Raw genomic sequence first — 17,283 nt, forward strand, 5'->3', positions numbered from 1 at the left:
GAGAAATATGGTGTAACTTGAAAATAAAACAAAACAAAAGAAGAAAGCCAGGAGAAGAAAACATACATGAGAAAGAAAACAATCATTTGTTTTGGAAATTTTATGAATGAGGAATAAGAATGAAATCTAGGTGACAGCTGGCAAGAATTGACAAATATGGAATATGCCATTCAGTGGCAACAGAATAATATTAGCTTCCATCTTCCTTTATTTATAAATGCATTCTAATGTATTCTGTCTGCACTGGTCCTCTATTTCTTACCTGAATTTCTTTAAATAGAGAAATTGCTAGATATGAACTATTTAACAATACCGAGGCAGAGTTTGTAAAGAAAGGCAACAAAAATGATTAAATATTTATAAATGTTTGATTATTTCAATTTATTGAGTAGTATTCCATCTGATGAGCTTGTGTCCTAAAACCCTGTAAAATCTAATAACAAAAGTTTATTTTAGGGGTAAACAATAAGTTTTATTTTTTTCTAAAATTATAAATGCAAAGGTTTCACAGATAACATTATGTGATATGCTTCAGTGATTCAGTTTACTGGAAATATTTTTACTGATGCTTGAATTACCCCAGGTATAGTGAGTTGGAATTTTTTAAGTTGTTTCCCAAGCCGTTAGACATGATCCCTGCAGTTTCTGATTGCTTCCTTGCTATTAAAACTGTTTGCAACATTCAAGATTAGAATGTTGGTAATCTTGTTTGGTAAGAAGCGCAGATGATCATCCTAACGCAGGCTCCTCAAACATTAAGCGGAGGACAAGTCCTCAGGGCCAAGGTACAGCCTGCTCTTTCAGTAAGTTAGATTACTGGATGGCAGTGAGCAGTGACATATCCAGTTATATGGGAGAATGGTGTTTGTGTGGGTTAAAGGAGAGATTTAAGACAATTCAGCATGATAAAAGTTCAGTGGTATGTTAAGGGCAAATGTAAACAGACCTGGATTTACGCATTTGTCAAAGCAGCATTGAGTTCTTGCAACGAGATGTACTGTTTAAAGAATATAATATGAAAAAGAAAAATTTGCTTATTATTACTATACTTCTTACATGTATGTTTTTAAAAGAGAAAAGGTAGAATGATTTTATTAAGACACTTCCCATTCAATGCAAGGTAACCTCACAGATCTTTCCACATGTCTGTCCTCCTATGCCAGGACCACCTAAGTGATGGTTCATTCACTTCATTTGCCAATGAATAAATCACAGACTTAGAATGACACTTCCAGCTTCACCATCAACATAGTGACTAGATGATTATTAGGAACAAAATGAGTTTTTGTTTATTTGTTTTGCTTTGTCCTTTTTTTCCTTTGAGGTATACCCATTATGATTGTTTTGGTCAAATGATCATGACAGGGAAGGTTCTATTTTGTGTGGTTATGACATTTACCTTTACATACAGTGAAGTTACATTATTTCATTTTTCTTCTAAATTGTACACATTGTTTTGTTATTAGATTTTTATAAATGTCAAATATGTCCATATTTCCAAAGTCAAATTTGTAAAATTATTTTCTGAAAAATTTTGCTTCTATTTCTGTTCCTTACAAATTCTTTCCCAAACTCTCCTACTGGTAGCTATTTAAAAGAAAATTTTTTTGGTTCATCTTTCTGTTTTTTAAAATATAAGCAAATATGTAAATATATACATATTCTCTCTATATTATAAAGTCTATTATAGGATGGGTGGTAGTTCTCTTTATCTTCTTTCCTTCATTTTGCTACTTTTTTGTTATTAATACATCCTGGTGATCACTTCATATTATAGTATCCTATAGAATCATTCCTCATTCCACAGAGTGCCGTTATCTGGGTATACTATTGCTTTATTTGATTAATCTTTAACTGGCAAATATTTAGATTGTTTATAGTATTTTTCCTTTATAAAAATTACTGTATTTAATTCCTTATTTACATATAGTGTTTTTTGGGGGGTTTTTTGTTTTGTTTTAGCCTTTGTTTTTTTTTTATTGTTGGAGATCATTGAGGATACCAAGACCAGGTTGCATTGATTGCATTTTTAGGTAAAGTCTCAGTTATACTTGTGTCCAGCCCCCGTAAGGTGTGTCACACACCATGACTTCCCACTTCCCTGTCTTCTTCCCTCTCTCCGCTCTCCCCTTCCTCCACCCCCCACCGTGTACTAGGTCATTAATTGTCCTTATATCAGAATTGAGTACATGGGATTCTTGCCTCTCCATTCTTGTGATACTTTAATAAGAATAATGCACTCCACTTCCACCCAGGTTAATACAAAAGTTGTAAAGTCTCTATCTTTTTAAATGGCTGAATAGTATCCCATGGTATAAATATACCATAGCTTGTTAATCCATTCCTGGGCTGGTTGGCATTTAGGTTGTTTCCACATTTTGGTGATTGTAAATTGAGCTGCAACAAATAGTCTAGTGCAAGTGTCCTTATGGTAAAAGGACTTTTTTTCTTCTGGGTAGATGCCAAATAAATGGGAGGTCTAGTTTGAGTTCTTTCAGGGTTCTCCATACTTCCTTCCAAAAAGGTAGTAGTAGTTTGCAGACCCACCAGCAGTGTAAAAGTGTTTCCTTTTCTCCATATCTGTGCCAGCATCTTCAGGTTTGAGACTTTGTGATATGGGCCATCCTCACTGGGGTTAGATGATATCTCAGGGTGGTTTTGACTTGCATTTCTCTAATAATTAGGGATGATGAGCATTTTTTCATATGTTTGTTAGCCATTCGTCTGTCTTTTTTAGAGAATTTTCTATTCATCTCCCTTGTCCATTGATATAAGGGATTGTTGGCTTTTTTCATGTGGATTAATTTGAGTTCTCTATAGATCTTAGTTATGGAGCTTTTGTCTAATTCAAAATGTGCAAATATCCTTTCCCGTTGTGTAGGTTGTCTATTTGTTTTGGTTGTTGTCTCCTTAGCAGTACAGAAGCTTTTCAGTTTAATTAAGTCCCATTTGTTTATTTTTATTGTTTTTGCAATTGCCACGGAAGTTTTCTTCATAAATTCTTTCCCCAGGCTGAAATCTTCAAGTGTTTTTCCCATGCTTTCTTTGAAGATTTTTACCATTTCATGCCTTAAATTTAGGTCTTTTATCCAATCTTGAATCAATTTTAGTGAGTGGAAAAAGATGCGGTCCAGTTTCAGTCTTTTACATGTGGATATCCAGTTCTCCCAGCACCATTTATTGAATAGAGATTCTTTCCCCCAGTATATGTTCTTGTTTGGTTTTTCAAAGTTAGGTGGCTATAAGATGTTAGTTTCATTTCCTGGTTTTCTATTTGATTCTGGATGTCTATGTCTCTATTTTTGTGCCAAAATCATGCTGTTTTGACCACTATGCCCTTGTAGTACAGCCTAAAATCTGGTAGGCTAATGTCCCTGGTTTTGTTTTCATTACTAAGAACTGCCTTAGCGATATGGTTTTTCTCTGGTTCCATACAAAATGAGGAATTATTTTTTTCCAAGTCTTGAAAGTACAATGTTAGTATTTTAACAGGGATTGCATTGAATCTGTAGATTGCTTTGGGAAGTATAGACATTTTAACAATTTGATTCTTTCCAGACATGAGCATGTTATGTTCTTCCATTTGTTAATATCTTCTGCTATTTCTTTCCTTAGGATTTCATAATTTTCTTTATAGAGGACCTTCACCTCTTTTGTCAGGTATGTTCCAAAGTATTTCATTTTCTTTGAAGCTATTGTGAAGGTGATTGTGTCCTTAATAAGTTTCTCATCTTGGCTGTTACTGGCATATACAAAGGCTAGTGATTTGTGGACACTGATTTTTTATCCTAAGACCTTACTGTATTTTTGGATCCAGGAGTTTTGTGGTTGAGTCTTTAGGGTTCTCTAAGTATAAGATCATATCATCAGCAAAGAGTGAAGAGTTTGAGCTCCTCTGCTCCCATTTGGATGCCCTTTATTTCCTTATCTTGCCTGATTGTATGGGCTAGAATTTCCAGCACGATGTTGAATAGTAATGGTGATAGAGGACAACCTTGTGTGGTTCCAGTTCTAAGTGGAAAAACTTTCAGTTTTACTCCATTCAGTAAAATATTAGCTGTGGAGTTGTCATAGATGGCTTTGATCATTTTGAGAAATATGCCACCTATGCCTATACTCTTCAGTGTTCTAATTAGAAAAGGATGCTGGATTTTATCAAATGCTTTTTCTACATCTATTGAGAGGAAACAAATACCATCTATGGTCTTCATATTTGCTTCTGTGGATATGGTGAATTATGGTTATGGACTTGTGTATGTTAAACCAACCTTGCATCCCTGGGATGAAACCTACTTCATGATGTATAACTTTTTTTTGATGAGAGGCTATAGTCTATTGGCATATGGTTTTCTTTTTACCAGTGTATTTTTGTGAAATAATCCCTGGAAGTTGAAATGCTAGGTCAGAGGATAAACCATCTATTTAGTTTTGCAGGATATTACCTAATTCCACTCTATAAGGTTGCACCGTTTTGCATCCTCAATAGCAATGTCTAAGAGTGTGGTATTCACACACTTCATCAAGAGAGTATTTCACAAAACTTTTGAAGTTTTACCAATTAGAAAGATGAAAAATGGTACCTTAATAGAGTTTTCATTTTTATTTCTCTAATTTTGAGCAAAGTTGAGGAACTTTTGCCTATGTTTATGAACTGTTGGTTTTTTATTTGTCCATGCACTGCCTGTTCCTATCTCCAACCCAGTTTCCCATATAATGTCGTCATGATTTGGTGCCCGGCATTTCATGTGCAGCCTGCCAACCTGATGTGTGCTGACTTAGCCACACAAACCTGCTCCCATTCCTCTCTGCCTTCCCTCCCAGAGTTTCCACATTCCCTTTGTTTTGTTCCATTTGCCTTCCCTTCTAGAATGGTACCCCAAAGAGAATACCTCTTCTCCCTTGCAAATCAGCTCCCTTAAAGTAGTCTGCCATAACTCATCCTAAGATCTTTAAGAGTACCTGCCTCTGAAGTGTTGAACACAAATATTTCTATGTTTTACAATTTAATACACTTTCTATATTCTTGTAAATTTATGAGTATGTATTTTATTTATAATTTAAAATAAGTGGGAGGTGTCCATAGCTCAGTAGGTAGGCCACCAGCCACATACAAGGCTGGCACGATCAAACCCAGCCTGGGCCTGCTAAAACAATAATGACAACTGCAACAATGACAACAAAAATAGCCAGGCGTTTGTAGCAGGCGCCTGTAGTCCTAGATGCTTGGGAGGCTGAGGCAAGAGAATCACTTAAACCCAAGAGTTTAAGGTTGCTCTGAGCTGTGATGCCATGGCACTCTACCGAGGGAGACATAGTGAGGCTCTGTCTCAAAACAAATAAACAAACAACCAGAAAACACATAAAGTAAGCAAATCAAAGGCAAAATACATCTTGAAATTCCCGTTGAAAACTTCCTTGTTACCTGACCAGGGATTGACATAATACATCCTCTTCAGAGAACAGTACTACTCTTCCCTCTGTATTATGTTTCTCTGACTGTCATGACAAGAAAGCACACATAGGTGACTTAAACAACAGATGTTCATTTTCTGGCAGCTCTGGAGGCCAGAAGTCCAAGATGAAATTTCTGGCAGGGTCGGTTTCTGGGGAGGTCTCTCTTCTTGGCCTGTAGTTAGATGTCTTCTTGCTGTGTCCTCACATGGCTTTTCTTCTGCATAAATGGAGAGAGAGAGAGAAAGAGAAAAAGAGAGAGATGTCTAGTGTCTCTACTCCTTTTTGTAAGGACTTGATAGGATTACCATAAAATGTTTATGACATAATCAGTCAATGGAAACATAAAAAGTAAAAGAGATTTTCCAAAGTAGAAAGTAATATCGAGTCCTTACATAAATTTTTTAACAGTATGCGGATATATGATGATGTTCAGTTATAGTTTCCTATCACTTAAGTTAGAAGCTTAAATACTTTTCAGAAATTCTCTAACTATATTACTATATCACAGTTTATAAAATAATCAGTTTTATTGCTTTCATCATGTTCTCTGTGTGCTAATAGAAAAATGTACAGATAGCTGAAGTGTTTATAATTTATGAGCAATCACAATCTTCTTAAATTTATTGAACTCATTACCTGGCCTTTTAAAGCAGGTTTTAGAATATGAATAGTACACACAGCATGCTGTTATTGTGTGCTCCACTGGGAAGTTGCTCTCTCACTCTTCCTAATTCCTCAAGAGTTAGAAAGACAGCAATAACTCATCAAGCGTGCTGTTGCTATTTGCAGCTCCCACCTGTGAGACCTCTGGCCTCAGACCAGAAAGATCTCCAATCATACTCCTGCCAATAGAACCAACTGTGACAGAAATGATGAGGGTAGAGACTAGGGGTGATCCTGGAGACAGCTGTCAATTTTTCCCCTGGTAGGAGGAGAACGTTTGGATGATGTCAGGTTTTTTAGGGTATAGTGTAGATGAGGAAATAGGTGTTCTAGGATCCTTTGTGAAATGTTATATTCATAAGACTAATGTCCTAGAGAGAGGTGACTTTGATGTTTTCTAAGTTCTCTGAGCCCTTCAACAGATCTTATTTTAATAAAAAGAAGTGTTAATAACCAGACATCTTCCACCTCTGATACTGAATCAGTGTCCCTGGTCTGATCTTCTTTCAAGGGTGGCACTACTAAAATGGAATTAACATGGGATTTGGAAATGGCCCTTTGTGGACTCACATACCCTATGTGTTATCATCAGCTATGAGTCCTTGGGAAGGAAATCCACTGAGGCTTTCTGAAGCACAAAGTATACAAATACCTGTTTTTGATAATATGATAGTAGATTACATTAAATTACATATCTGAAGAGCACAGTGTAGTGTCTTTCTAATCAATGTGATTATTTTTATCTTTATTCTATAATTTTTAATTTTGACTATTAGAGTACTTTATTTGTCTAGCATCAAATGGAATAATTTTCTTATGTAGAAATTTTTGTCTCGTATATCTTTGCAGGGCTTGAAAATCTGTAGATTGTTTGTGTGACACTGCTATTGCGTAACTTCTTTCATTGACTATCTTCCTTGAATATTTTTCAGGGCATTCTTAAGTCTCTTTGTAGCCCTTTCCTTATTTTCATATGCCCAGTGACCCAAAGAACCTGATAAGTGTTAAGAAATTAAATGTAGCTGCAAAATAGGGGCAAGAGTTCTGCCATTTGCCAGCTGTGTGAGCTAGAATTTGACATTTTTCACATCTACATTAGCTATTTTATCATTATCCTTAGCTTGGACTCCTATCATTTTGCTCCTGAGTGTTCACAACCATCATTTCCTGCCAGTTGGCCAAACTCTAGTCAGCCTGACTTCAAGTCCACTTCTATAATCCAGGCTAATGGTCCAAAGCACCAAAGCACTACTGCCCAAGAAGGTGATTAGGCTTTGCAAAGCCTCTTATTGTTCAACACCTGCCCCCACATTGATCCACTTTCTCTTTGGCTACAACCTCTTGGCCTGACAATTTGGAATTGGCAGTAGTAACTGGTCTTTCATTTCCTGATTTCCAGCTTTGCTTTAGGGAGCCCGGCTTGAATATCACCCCACTGGCTTTTTCATAAATTCGGACTGTTTCTGGGTCTGCCAACTTGGCAGTACGATGTAGAAGTTTGAACCCCAGCCTCACTGCAGATTTGCAACTTGAACCTCACCAGAAAACTTGCTCTCTGTAGGCCACATGTGATGGTTAATTTTGTCAGTTTGGCTAGGCTATCACACCCAGATTTTTGACCATAAACTATTCTGGATGTTCTTTTGAAGGTGATTTTTGGATGAGATTAACCTTTAAATTGGTGGACTCTGAGTAGAGCACATTAACTTCTACAATATTGGTCAGCCTTATTCAATCAGTTGAAGGCTTTCAGGAAAAAGACTGACCACCTCCCCCAAGAAAAGAAAATTCTGCCACCAGATTGCCTTCAAACCTGCACTGTAGCTCTTCCCTGGGTATCTGGCCTGTTGGCCTGCCCTGCAGGCTTTGGACTTGCCAGCCAAATTCATAATCACACGAGCCAATTCCTTAAAATACATCTGTTTCTCTATCTCTGGAATAGGTGAGGACACTTTTACTAGAGTTGTGAATACTGGAATGTTAGCCTAAGGAGTGAAGTTTTATCCAGTGGACCCTGAAGGTTTTTCAGCAGATTTTATCTAAATGGATGATAGATGTTTAATAAATGTTGAATACTCACACTTTTAATGGGAACCCTGTTTCCTTGGAAGATGAGAGTAAATGAGTTGTGAATTGGGAGAGAATGGCCTTGGTTGAGTTGAAAGAAGAGTTCAAAGTAGAGAACTGTTTTGTTGGCACAATGAATCAAAGATAAAGGAGGCAGAGGAAATGCATTATGTCCAAGGCTCCCAAACTACCTGTTTGGCCTCAGGAAACAGTATTTAACACATAGAGAACTTTCTATGAGAGAGACAGTGTTCTAAGGTGTCACCTTATTAGCTCCTCAGAATTATGTACTTTATTAATATTTTCTTCCCTTTTGACAGATGAAGAAACTGAAACAGAAACAGAGAAATTAGGTAACTTATTTACCTAATAACAACGTTACACAGCAGGAGAATGGCAGAGCTACTTCAGGATACCAGATTGCATGCCGCCGGGCAATCCACCAGGTGCAGCTAGGGAACGATTTAAATACTGCTAATTTAAAATAGGATACCTACATCACTTTCTCACTCTCTTTTTTGAATACCTCTGGTTTGAAAACAACTTCTTTCCTCTTCTAAAAAGACCACACTTGAGAAGTGTCTTGGAGGCTACAGAGATGAGTTAAACTCTACATGAGCCATTGCTCCACCAAGGGAAAAGTGCCTGCCTGCAATTCTTTACAATCCTCCAGCAAGCCATCCTGAACAGGTACATGACTCCACCGTGCAAAGGAGCCTAACGACTCCTTCCATGTGACTCTCCTTTAGGAACACAGAAGACAATTCAGTATGTCTTACCAGGTTATTACAAAGAAACCTGCCGTCGCCTGAATCATTATATTGCATCTGACACCACATTTTAAACACAATAAAACAAAACAATGTATATCTTGATTTTTAGTGATAGAGAGACCTTTCTGGCCTTATTCTATGACATTAAGCTGTAGGTATGTCTACCACTGCTAATCATCCGTTATTGAGACCATACTTGTTAACACCTGGGTCCAAAGAATATAAAATTCTAAATTTTAGTAATTTGGAATAAGGAATAGTTACTTTTGCAATAAAGGCAGTTTAATTTTAATTTTAATTTTCTTGAGAAAAACATGTCTTCTCCCATTCTTATCTCAATTAATTTTCCATTTTCAATAGTTCTCCAGGGAGAAGCACTTAGTTCAGGTATGCTGTGAATATTGTAACAATGCTTTTCTGTAGGGCAGCTTTCCTTCTTCCCTTCCTTCAATCATTTGTTCCCCATTTCTTTATTTAGGTCCTAATATATGCCATCTGCTGCACTCATATGAGATAGTGAGAATTAAGAGACACATACACATTGATGAGATGGTCTCTGCCTTGAATAAGTTTAAGACCCCTAGAGGGAAAAGTGGTGTGCATGTGCTTTAGCTCCAAGAAAACTGTGAGACTGTCTCAAAAGAAAAATTAACAACTTTTTTGAGGCAGACAGAAGTTGGATGTGGAGGGGATGGTGTAAATTCAGGTGGAATTTTCTATGCTTTTAGGTGAGCAAAATATTTAGCCAGGTCAGGGTGTATCACTGAGGGGAGATCTTCAAACTTTCTCTGAGCACTTGATATATATTTATGTCCCTATGTGTAAAGACTTCATTTCCCTTCATGTCTTTCTACTTCTCCATCCCTGGCTACTTTTTGAACACAGCCCAACAAGTTGTGACAAGTTCATTCTGCTGAATAAGGGCAAGCCTAAATCAGATGCAAATTTCTTAATGCTTCCTTTCCACTCACTTACATTTACCATTTATATGCAAATGTCACTCTCCTCTCTGGTCTCATCATAACATTCTGTCCCTCCAGCTTTGCCCTAATCTGGCTTTAGATAATGGAGACCCTTGAGTTTGTTAAATCTAAATCCATACTTAACTGTCCACTTAGTAACTCAAAAACCAAATGTCTGGGGCCATAATTCTCCAGGAAATAGCTCTTCATAAAAATGTATAACAAAGTCTAGGTGATAATGTAATCATAAACTATGGATATTAGTCAAAGTGCTTTTTTTTTTTTCTTAAATCATAGCTGTGTACATTAATGTGATCATGGGGCACCCTACACTGGTTTTATAGACCGTTTGACACATTTTCATCACACTGGTTAACATAGCCTTCCTGGCATTTTCTTAGTTATTGTGTTAAAGGTAAATTTTCTGGCTATATTCCCACATCCATGAAAGATGATCATTTTTTAAAATCTCCAGTTAGCCATCTGATGCCTTTGGCAGAAACGTTTTCTATTGTATCTTGAACAGGCTTGTTTAGCACGTAGTAAACCCTATCAGGACATTTCGCTAATGTATGCATCTGCATTGATTTTTGTGTTTTCCCTAACTGCTTTTTTTCTGATGAAGTTTGTCCTGTCAGCTGGTCTCCTGAGATAGAAGCTGAGTTCTGCAGTCTTCAGCTCAGGGTGAGATAAATGCTTGTCCAATGCTGTATGGCTCAATGCCCTGTGTCATATCTATGCATGCCATAAAACCAGTGATAAACATGATATATTTTTATGACTCTGAATGCTCTATGTGTCAATAAAATATTTTTTAAACTGGTTGAAGGCTGCAGTGAACCTGCCTCCCTACTGAAGCACTGAGTCCCAGTGTCCCAGACCTGATTCAGCCTGGATGGCAGAGTCATCAATCGTCCGTGATGAAATTAGTTGTCTAGTGCTTGTGGCATATGCAACGCTTTAGTCCTAATGGTCTAAGAGTTTTTTTCTTGATACACATTGAGAAACGCTTTCCTTGCTTCTTGTTGGGGAAATGGATCGTAGCTATAATCGACCAGATGAGCTAAATGACCTTTCCTTATTTGAAATGCCCTGGGATTTTACAGAGAAAAAGATCCATATATGCAGAGAAAGTGCAGTGTAAACTTTTCAAAGGCACTTTAATAGGCTGTTTAAAAACTATAATTTAAATGTGGAGAAGCCCTTTTGCTGGATACTTCTATTGACTGAGGATAAGATGCCTTTCAAACTTTGGAGGGGCAGTGATGTTTATTGTATAGCAAACAACAAATGAATGATGTTGTTGGTAGTATTACCTATGATTACACAGTGCTTTACATTGGCTAAAGCAATTTATGTTGAGTTCTTGCAGTAACATTTCAAAGAATGTGTTATCTTATTCTATTTTATAGTACATAGAGCTTAAGAAACTTTACACAGTAAACAAACAATAACCCTGGGACCAGAGCACATCAGGGTGGGTTAAACCTGGGGAGGTCCTTCAGCTACCTTATCTCCTTAGTACTTTAGTGGAAGTAACAATCAGCCATCATGTGATAAAAGCATTTTGAATGAAAGACCATCAGTGAAAAGGTATGCTTTAAACGATATGATATGCCTCTTCCTGTTCACAAATAAAGATCAATAACGCGCATTGTCATCATTTTTAAATGTGAGATGAGGGAGAGGTTTTTCATCTCTAAATCTGCAAGTTTATGAACAGGCTGATTAAGAACACGTCTCTGCCTTGAATATGAAGCTTGCATGTTTTGTGCCCCACTTAGTGCCCTCTCTGCACCTGGGTTTTGTTTAGGGGGAAATAGATGTTGTTTAATTTTGCTTCATTATAATCGGAAGTGGTAAAAGGAAAAAACATTCATTTACTGTTTGATATCTGTTGTCATTGCTATATGATACTAGGCCTTGTCTAGGCATTGTGCATCTATTAACAGTTCGCAGTTTCCAAAAAACTTCTCAAGTTAATCTGCTTTACAATTTTCTGATTTTCATTTCAGAGGGAAAGAAAAACCTCTAGCTCCTTGGGATATTGCTCCTTAGCATAGGGCTCTACTGATACAAATCTCCCCAGAATTGCTGGTATTTACATACCAATTTGACATGCATTAGAATTTTAAGGGTCGGTGCTCTAAAATGTTAGCCCATTAAGCACATGGACTGGAATCAAATGCACAGTGTTAACATTGCTTTCCCATTCAATTACATAGCATTTTGGTCAAAAGTTAAGTTGACACATATCCGTCAATTGCCTTTTTTATGATAGCCAAATGTCAAGTACATCGCAAGTGAACATTGCATAGAACAGATTGATAAGAAATCAATTTTAATAAGGCCTTTACGGAGATCCAAATTATACACTCAGATGAGAACAAATGAAATTTTGCAAGAAATTAGGTCAGGGCAGATTTTAGGTTGTGATTCTCTCTGGTTCTTTCCTATACAATATGCTGCTTTTATTCCCCTATGTGATAATACTCTTTTTGCAAGCAAGGCTGCTGGGCAGTAATGGTATCCACAGAACAAGTATGCCCAAGCTTCTCAACATGGTAGTGTATTAACAGGCATACTCTAGTGCAAATTCAATTTGCTTTTTGTTGACAAGGAATTCCAAATCTAGAAGAATCAAATTACTTGACTCAGGCTTCAAAGCTGGTCACGAGGGTGTCAGTTCAGCAATAACTTCATGGCTTATTAATTACAGAACTAAGGTCTTTCTAATTTTAAGTCACTGATCTTTCATAATGGTGGGAATTGTGACAATGTACTCACTTGAGTGAGTATGCCAGTGTTAAAAGAAAAATCAGAGCTGGATAGTATGTGATGGGCAAAGGAAACCTCAACACAGGACTGAGCTCAATTCCACATACATCAAAATATGTATGGGGCAGGGAGGAAGGCTGGTAGCTGAAAAATTACTAAGAGAGAAAAGAAAATATCAGGGGTAAGGAGGAATGTGGGCTAAATCGATCTAAGAGGATTCTTGATCAGATATCTCCTGCAGGATGCTGAGGTTGAAGAACATGATCAGATTTGGAGGATGATCAGACATTTAGAGGGTGTGTAAGGGTCCTTGCTTAACTGACATTGGATTTCTGCTAGAATTGGACTCTATAAGGAAGAACAAGGGAGTTCAAATTTTGGTCTAGCCATAAAGAATACTCAGAGAACACTAATCCAAGTTTGGTCAAGGAAAGAATCTTTTCACCTGCAATGTGCAAACTACCTTAAAAGTAGGAGAGATAATATTAAATTGAAGAAAAGTTTTAAGGCAAAGCATTCTTGAAAGTTTTTAACTACAACTTGATCAAAATCACTTGATATCTCTGAGACTATTTGCTCAAATGATGCAACTAAAATATTTAGCACAGTGCATATTGTATTAGCATTTTGGTATATATTGAGCATTTGAGATATGACAGCAATTTTTCTTAATTTGCTGCTTCTTTATCATCACCAACATGAATTTTTTTTAAGATTATGGACTTTTTTTTATCAGAGATCAGGATTCATATGATCTGCTTTGCAATTTCTGTTTAACTCTAGAAAAATTGCTTTTCCATTCAGAATCTTCATACCACAATCTATAAATTGAAGATAACAAAATTAAGAGCCAAATTAAAGAGCTAGCACAAGTATAGTAAGGGACACATATAAAGATTCAATAGAAACTAAAGTTATAATAATATATGTATTTTTATAACAATATATACCAATAAATATATATAATTTGTATATATAATATAAACAATGAACACATACATATGTACAACAGTGTATAAATTAAATATATGTATTATAAATATTCTATTACCTATTATTGTTATTCTCAGTATCATTATTCATATTTATAAATAGACACACCTATGTATTTCTGCCAATAAGTTCTCTGTACTTTTATTTTAAACTATGGAGTTATGTTATTTACAGCAATAACTCTTCACCAAAAAAGGAGTAAAGAATATAGGAGATTCTTAAAAACCAGTGATTAATGAGCAACTAATTATAAAAGAAAGAAAAGAAGTTCCTGATTGTCACCTCTGTGTACTCCTTTTTAAACTACATTGTATTCTTAATTCTATTTCATTTGTAGATTGAAAAATAAATTCTAATGGTCCCCTATTCACTTATGAAGTAAATAAGACCATAACATTCCTCTTCCTTCTTCTTGAGACTTACCACCATGGAAAGCCTGGGGATATTGGAGAAGAGACAATGTTCTTAATCCTTAGCATTTTTATAGCTTTTTTTCCATAATGGAAATTCATTCATTCAGCAAGAGATACATTTGATTGGTCAGTCTTGGTTTTTTTTTTTTTTTTGGTTTATACTGCCTGGTGATAATGATGCTTTAATATCTACTTCATAAACTTGCTCCCAAAACCTGTAGTTACAGCTCTGAACTATTACAAACTCAGTTGACAGTGAACTTTTTGTTGGTATTTAATGGTAAAAACATCTTTAATGCTTTAACAAATCTAATAGCAAATAACATACATCGAACATCTATTCTGCAACAAAGATCTTATGGATCTGGCGTGTTATGGATAAAGAAGCCAATGATCAGAAATATTGAGGAACCTGGGGCTGGTGAAGATCAGAATTGGAATTCAATTCAAGTAATCCAAGTTCAGAGTCTAAATTACTCATTTTTATAATGTATAGTATTACCTGGCATATCAATCTTATGCCCTTAAAGCATAGAGATGAGGCTAAGTAGGTTGTGTAAAAATATAAAGCGCATATTTGAGAGAACAGGATTTAAATTCAGGAGTCCTTAATCTTTACATTAAGCATTCTTGATTTGGGGATGGGAACATAATTAGTGAGAGATATGATTTTACATAATTCTATATTCTACTATCTATGTAAGTACACACTTCAGCAATTTCTCACCAGTGATACTCCTCACTGTTGTTTGCCTTGCAAACATATGGAATTTGCAATTAGCAGTTTACAGTCCTGATGTTTCACTTTTCTGTCATCTGTGCTCTTTCTCAACTTAGTACTATAAAAACCTGCCAAGCCTATAACAAGCTTTGAAAGATGAAGCACAACACTTGGGGTACCAGCTGACATGATGATCAGATCTGGTCTCTGTGTGTCAGCTTTTCCAGTCTGTGAAAGGACTTCCCTGGGTCCACAAGTTTAATTGTGTAACTTGGAAAAGCCCGAGCCATGGCAATGGGCAATTTCGTCTTCACAAGATGTTGACGTCTTCATGAGTGATTCAGATCCTGTGCAGTAAAGAATTTGACTTTGCCCAAAAAGAGTTCTGGCTTTTGCCCTTACCATGTAGGAGGTATTAATCATTTCATATGTGATAAAAGTGCCATTATTTAAGGTGGAAGGCTTGCCACATCTGATAATACTACGGTGAGATTTAACCACATCAGAAAGAGCAACTGTGTGATTTAGAGTGGGGGCTTTGGATCAGACAGTAGGAGCCAACCATGTGCATACTCAGCCAGTCATTCATGCTTATGGAATGAAGCCCTAGTTAAAAAACTCTGGACGTGGAAACTCGGTGAGTTTCCCTTATTGACTATAACACTCTGTGAGTAGGTCACAAGTGTCTCTTCCTTTGGCTAATTTTAATCTGTGCTCTGATTTCCTGTAATAAACCATAACTGAATGCAGAATAGCTTTCAGTGAGTTATGTGAGTCCTGGTAGCAAATTGTTAAACTGAGAGTCCTTGTGAAAACTTTCTGAACTTGGGGTTGGTGCAAAGTGAAGGTAGTCTTGGTGACCGTGCCCTCAAACTTTTTGGTTTAGATAACGTGGGTAAGTACACAGTTTCTTTACTGAAAAGAGACAGAGAAGGAGAAAGGGAAGAAATAGAAAATTCTCTCGCTTTGAACTTTGTTTATTATGTACAAATCTTGGATTAACTCTATACTAATTATGTCAGCCTGAAGAGCGTATTTCAACTCTCTGATCTTCCATTTAACAGTATAGGAGTTGATACAACACACCTGGCCGGAAAGTAGTAACGATCAAAGGGTTTTATGTATTTATAGAATGTTCCCAGCATGATTTCTGACTCCTGGTAGGTATTTCATAAACACTAGCTTATTGTTTGAAATTCAGGAAGGGCTCTTGTACACAAACTGAGGGAAATATTTATTCCTGGCTAAGAGGAGTCATTTTAGGCACAGACTCCAAAGCCCTGTAAGAGAGTAGGTGGAAGGGAGGTCATTTGAGTGGCAGGTAGTGAATTGGGTTAGGTAGGGATAAGGAGGGAAAGGGGTAGATGGCACTAGGTCTAGGAGATGCCTTGTGGTCTACCATAAAAGGAATGAATTGACCAGAGGGAGCTTCCGAGAAGGAATAAATGCTCTGAGCAAGGGACTTGCAAGGACCAAATAGATGTTTGGTCTCTGACAGGAGATCTCCAGGGACTCACCAGTCAGAAGGAGGTCAAGAAACCACAATATGAAGATATGATCAAAGCCCCAGAAGAGGGTCTTTGGAGCATGTGAACAAACAAGATGACAGTGTCCTCAAATGAACTACCCTCATTAGCATAATAAAAATCACATGCACCTGTGCCATGACAGTTTGCAAATGCCACAGAAACCCTCAGAAGTTACCCTGCAAGGTCAAGAAAGGGGAGGGTTCACAATTTTGAGAACTCTCCACCTCTTTCCAGGAAAAATCATGAATATTCCACCCCCAGTTTAACATATTTGCATAAAGGGACAGACCTTAACCCTGGGGGGCTGCTGTCCTCTTTGGAGAGGTCCACTCTCTACAGACTTTGAGAGTGTACTATACTCCCTGTATTCTTCCTTTAATAAATCTTGGTGCTTTGCCTGTTTGCATCATTAGATTGCTCATTGGCCCCATCAACTCAGAATCAGTAGCTATTTTTTGGAACTGGGAACCAAATGTCATGGGCTGACATCTCATCCCCACACCTGACCATAGGTAAATGTAGAACAACTTCCTACTTCATGGACCCCCCCACAGAGAAATGATTCAGAGAGAGAACATTTAGAGAACAGCTATTGGAAAGTGGAAACTGTGGTTCTGCTGATGAAAGTGACCTTGTTTAGAAATCACAAATTCATGAATATAGGGGGCATTTTAAGTTCAATGGTTTAGTCTTTCAAAAGACTAAAATGTTTTACTAAAAATTTTCAGTGTGTCTGGCACTGCTCCAAAAGCCAAGGAATTAGCAGTAAACAGACAAGCCTTTCTCTTCGCATGGAGATTGAGTTCTTGTGGGGAAAAGAAAAAATAAACAAATAAATGTACAACCTAAGTGTTAGGTAATGACAATTGTTATGAAACCTTATTTGATAATAGGCGGTCAGGGAAAGTCTTTATGAAAAGATGGCATTTG

This window comes from Nycticebus coucang, chromosome 9 (assembly GCF_027406575.1).
Source record: "Nycticebus coucang isolate mNycCou1 chromosome 9, mNycCou1.pri, whole genome shotgun sequence".
Lineage (NCBI taxonomy): Eukaryota > Metazoa > Chordata > Mammalia > Primates > Lorisidae > Nycticebus > Nycticebus coucang.